Source organism: Electrona antarctica (genome assembly GCF_951216825.1).
Source record: "Electrona antarctica genome assembly, chromosome: 4".
Lineage (NCBI taxonomy): Eukaryota > Metazoa > Chordata > Actinopteri > Myctophiformes > Myctophidae > Electrona > Electrona antarctica.
The window spans coordinates 19,275,784-19,281,783 of record NC_136809.1 but is presented as its reverse complement, the minus strand read 5'-3'; the positions used below and the strand labels follow the sequence as shown (position 1 = coordinate 19,281,783).

The following is a 6,000-nucleotide window of genomic DNA, read 5'->3' as shown; positions in this document are numbered from 1 at the left end:
ATGTATTCATTCATGTCTTATTCATTCATTAACTTACTCTAGTACTGTACTGAAGTACAATTTTTAAGTATTTGAAATGTTCAGTACTTTTACTTCTACTCCACCTATATCTCAGAGGCAAATATTGTACTTTTACTCCACTACAAGTATTTTAAAAGTTAAAACTTGAAAATAGCCGATCTACAAGCTCGCACATTGGGAGCTTCTATATCTGCTCTTTTCAAAAGATTTGTATTTGTATTGTATTTGTGAAATGGGACATTCTGCATAATTCTACTATTGGTACTTTAAGTATTCACCTTTTTCTTACAACCCATAGTGCATTGTGTTTGTGTGTGCATAAGTTCCTCTTTCTCTTGCTGTGTTGCCAGTTTTGCAAGAGAAACAAGTAAGTTCCAGACCCACAGGAACGCATCCAGGGTGCCGGCCCGAATCCGGCGAGCCGCCCATGTCCGAAACGGTTGAGAAATGACAGAGTTACCGTGTGGGGGTCCCTCTACTGTACTGTCACTGTACTATACTGGCACACCCGAAATCACCATATATACAGTTAATATGTGCGTGTGTGTTTGTGTGTGTGTTAGGTTACGCACAGGTGGTGAAAAACAACCATGCTGTTTTCGTGCTCAGACGCACCCACCCAGCCAGCCCGCCAGCCAGCCACCCACCCACCCACACACACACATAGTCACTTAAAGGTATATTCAGTGATTTGACTTAATTCAATTATCACTTATTTTTTCTTTTTTTCTGGATAATCCTCCCTACTATAAAGTGTGCTGACCATATAAGGAGTTCCTCCCTGTCCCCAGTGAGCCCCTGGGGTAAAAAAACCCTAGTTTCAGTTTTGGTGGCGGGTGGCAAAGCCTTCATCCAATCAGGATGAGAGGGGCCTTCCTCCAATCATGATCGAGTGGGCGCGGGCCTTGGTGCACATGCTGTTGGCCTGTTGCACTTCCCCCCACTGTAGAGCGTGCATGTGCACATTTTGTTACCGGGCGGACTGGGTGGTTTTCCAAATCACCCAAATCACTGAATGCTCCTTTAAGGAAGTGGTTGCACCACTTAAAAAACTAATTCACTTCACGAATTTTATGAAGAAATAATAGGACAAAAAAACTAAGAAATTCCATAAATTAGAAAACAAATGTTTAAGAAGTAGTGAAAATAGCCTTTGTGCCACGTTGTGAGCTCGTAGATCTGCTAGTTTCACTAGTATGGCTGAAACTGAGCAAACTAACTCATTTCTCTTTTGGATGTTGAGCTAAAATGGTTTGGGAACCATACCATAAAATGGCACGATTGTTTTCTACTCAGTCTGTGTCTCATAGGAGGGCTGTGGGCAGTTTAGAAACCGTCCTCCAGTGACATCCTCATTAGGCAGATTTTCATTATCGTGAGGACGATGGCTTCCATTTTCGCATTGCAACTTTTCAGGACTAGAAAGCCTGCAGTTTCTATTAGCTTGTATTCCCCATCGATGATGTCACTGGAGGACAGTTTCTGAACTGCCCACAGCCCTCCTATGAGACACAGACTGAGTAGAAAAAATGTGCACCACATTTCCCAGCACCACAGACATGTTTTGAGAATGTGCATGTTGACCTCCTTGTTCCTGTAAATATCCACCTTTTGGGGAAGTAGTTTGTTCTGCCCTCTTTCACAGGAATGTGGACGTGCCACAGAGGGACAACATTCCCACACGTCTGCCTTGGCACAGTTGGCAGGTGTTCTTAGTTTCCAAAAACATATGTATCGTGATTTGTCCTTGGTGCATCACTGCATCTTACTACTTGGCAACAAAGGCTGACTGCATGTTTGATTACAAGAGCGCAGTGCCCTAACGTAATGTTCACCGCCAGACTTTAGATTGATCAGTGATAATACACTAAGAAAACAATGAATTGTTTGTTAAGTGTGTATTATTTTATCCTTTCAATTGAGCGTCATTTCATGCGTTGTGGACTAGTGTAGTGCACATGAGAACTTTGAGAAGGCCCCACTGCTTTGTTTTAGGAACTTGTATTTTACATCCTGGTATTATGATGCAATCCAGACTAAGGTTTCGTTCAAGTCTTTTTCTTCATACAGTACATGGACTCAGAGACATAAAACTACCTGCGTAAAACTACCTGCAATCATGCTTAAAGTATAAGGCAGATTGTAAAAATAGCTTGTTCAATTCCCCTCATAACTTTGACAACTGTAACCTCACAGTCAATTCTTCACAGTATTATATTATAGCCTACTGTAAATTGCTCTTTATGCTTTATGAGCCTTTATTGACGGGTACAGTAGAGCAGTGGTTGGCTGAGGGTACCGCTGTAAATATCTTTCACCCATGAATGACATTGTTACTTTATTTCACCTTACTTAAGGGACGTACATTTTTAATTCTTCCCCCTAAGTCACAGTATCACAAGGACAACTTGAGAGAAGTTTCCATTAGGGCATTTCTAATCTTGGGCTTATGTTTGCCAAAAATGCTATATTTGTTGAAGAGATTTGGTGTAGAATATGTATGGAAAATAGCGCACCAAGCATAGTATCTACTATAGTAGGCCTATATGGTATAGTTAGTTAGTTGCTGCGAGAGTGAGGTCTAGCCAACACCAACTCGGGATTCCTGGATCGCTGCCCTCCACAATTTCCTATCCAACATCAGGTTCTTGAGCTCTTCAGTGTTGTCAGCCAAGTGTCGCGCCACAGCACGTCTACATAGGTTATGCTTCTTTCCCCTCCTGGCTTTGCCCTCCCCTGGGTTGGCTCCCATAGGGTCAATTTACTTCTGTTCTGGGTGCCTCATCCTTCTCTCTCTGACTTTGTCCGTGGTCCCCATAGAGGTCCACATTTCTGATGCCGTCCGTCCATGTGACACCTAGTGCCATTCGTAGCATTCTTGTGTAGACTCCATCCAGGGCTTTTTCCTGTTGTATTGTAAGGGTCCATGTCTCGGCCCCATACAGCAGTACTGACTCCACAGTAGCTATGAACAGCCGCCTCTTAAGGTATAGAGGTATATGGTATAGAGTTATATGGTATAGAGGGTTATATATGGTTAAAATGGTTATGAACTAAAGTGATTTTGATTCTATTTATATTAGTAATGGTATGCTGTGGCACCCCTGGACTTGCGTCGCAGCACCCTAGGCCAGGGTGCCACGGCACTCACTTTGAGAAACCCTGCAGTAGAGAGACAGGAAAGCTTGACAGCAGGTTAGCAAGTTGAGCAACATGCAGCAAATGATCCTGCCAGCCAGGAATCTATAACCAGGGTCACTGTCAGGGCAGGCATTATACTGTATGTGCCCCAACCATTCAGCTATGCTTAACACCCCCATTTTGATAGCTTGTGAATGGCTTTTCATTAGCTAAACTCCACAGGTTGGATCTTTCTTTTTTTTTTTTTTTACTTTGTTTTTATTTCAATTTTCATTTTTTTCAATTCATTATATCCACCAAATAATGAATGAACAGAAATCAGATCAAATATAAATAAATAAAAACAAAAAAACATAACAAAAACAAAGACAACAAAGGAAACCCAAAGAAAAACAGCTTGACATAAACTACAACAATTTTTCAAATTAAGTGCAAGGCAAGACAGGAAAGGGCAGGAGACATGACTCACAATATAATATACAGCAGATATGACATTAAAGCATTCTTACAGACAAAACAATCACTACATGAAAATATCCTGAACAGTGACCATCTTTCTTTCTTTCTTTCTTTCTTTCTTTCTTTCTTTCTTTCTTTCTTTCTTTCTTTCCTCTCTCTCAATCTGTCTGTCTCTAACTCTGTCTCTGACTCTGTGTCTAAAAATAGTTTTGTCATGAAGTTATCTGCCCACTCATTCACATCAGGAAGCACAGACTGTGTGTGTGTGTGTGTGTGTGTGTGTGTGTGTGTGTGTGTGTGTGTGTGTGTGTGTGTGTGTGTGTGTGTGTGTGTGTGTGCGTGTGCGTGTGCGCGTGCAGTATTGATTACTAAGAATAACTTTCTCTCTGCTACAGGTTGTCATGTTGTGTATGAGTGATTGTTTGCATGTGTTTGTGCCTGGAAAAGCGAAAGACTCTTACAAGTAAAAAATGCTGAGAATGCTGAGAAAAGAGAGAACAGGAAACATGTGGTCAAACAGGCAGTCTTCGTTTGCTGATGCAGTGCTGTTGTGTTACTATTTTGTAATAGTGTTGCTTTTCTTAGCACGGATCAAGGCTAAATCCATCACACTGAATCGCTTTATTGCACACTCACACATCCTCTGAAATTATCTCACACAATGACAGAGAGGAGAGAGACAGCCAGATGGAGCAAGAGCGACAGAGAGGGAGATGAGATGAGGGCAGACCTAAAGTAAAAATGGGAGGAACGGATGATCTTCTCTCTGCTTGTTCAGTTCTCTCTCTCTCTCTCTCTCTCTCTCTCTCTCTCTCTCTCTCTCTCTATCTCCTGGTTGCTGCTACTAAAGGTGCTACTACACTGTAGGTGTGCATTGTCTCTTCCATAGTGTCTAGAGTTGGAATTTAGACCAAAGGTACTTACATGGAATTGAGAAAATCTAGCTGAACATTTTGGAGTTTCTGTGGACAAACGAGGGTAAGAACTTGAAGGTGTATGGGTTAAACATCTAAAATGATTTGTTTGGTAATTGTTGAGTGTTTGGCTTTTCTTCATGTACCGGTATATAATATTAACTTGTTGAGGAAATACTGATTGAATTTTCGCAGTTTCTAGATTCATGCTCACTATTGTTTGGGGACTGTGGCATACGGTATGACCGGTATGACTGGTATGATTGTGTACAGTGGCTTGTGCTTCACACAATATCTGGGGTAGTTACTCTTGTGATGCAATGTTTTGATGGTATTTGTCAGTGGTGGAAAGTAACTAAGTACACTTACTTAAGTACTGCACTTATATTAGGTATAATTTGTACTTTACTTGAGTATTTCCAATTTCCAATACGTTTATTTTTACTCTGATCCAAATATTGTACTTCTACACTATTTTTTTTTGAAAACTTTAGTTACTAGACTTTAGTTACTACCCAAAACAAACTGGTCAGGCTCCTGCTTGGCCTCACCCCACAAACCCACCTCACCCCTGCCCACTTTGACAGGCTGGAATGGCTTAGGGTCGACGACAGAGTACAGCATCTTGCAATGGGTCTGGTCCACAAGATTCGATACACCACCCTGTATATGTTTCTTTTCTCTTTTTACCTCCCTTATGATGAATTCCTGTTCTGTTCTTTGACTATATATAGAAGTGTCTATTTGTACGTCTCTAAATGTTTTGATGAATTGAACAAGGTGGACCCTCTTGTAAACAAGTGTAATGCTTAATTGGGTTGTCCACTCACAGTTAACAGTCTTTGTATTGAGTTTGTGCTTGAAATGTACTGTAATTCTGCAAACTGTTAATAAATATTTCAATCAATCAATCAATCAATCAAGTTACTTGGATTTTGTGGACTTGTGGATTTTGATTATTATTTAAAAAAAATCACATCCGTGTGAAGTGAGGCGCGCTCTTATCATCGTACATCATCATGACGTAACAATGTAACATGGGAATTTTTAATCTTTGTGTCTGTATGTACTGGTATTTGTGCATACTCAGGTGTCTCCATGTGATGCCCTTGATTAGCAATCTAAATCATGGAATGACGCATTTTGCCAGGAAGACATAACAAGGAATTCAGATGTAAAAAGATAATGTTGTCATTCTGTCCAGGCAGACATTAATAATCCACATGAATCATCAGAAAGAAAAAGACTCAAGACACCAATCAAAGTGTTCAGCCAGCCATTGATCTAAAATATGTTGTTATCCATTAAAGGAGAGAGGATAGATATATGTATTGATTGATGTACAGTATTTGACTATTTGTACATATCTGTCAAAATGATAAGACACAAAAAAAGAATAATGTCCAATGGTCTAAAGGAACAGCTTTTGGAGCATGATCCAGTGTGCAGACCTTATTGTTGAGGG

General features: G+C 40.5%; 1 protein-coding gene across 1 annotated transcript in view; it reads left to right on the top strand.

Annotated features, from left to right (window-relative positions):
* Window positions 1-6,000, top strand: part of pik3r6 (phosphoinositide-3-kinase regulatory subunit 6) — a 59,153-nt gene that overhangs the window by 7,679 nt on the left and 45,474 nt on the right. The gene's annotated exons all lie outside the window — the stretch shown is intronic.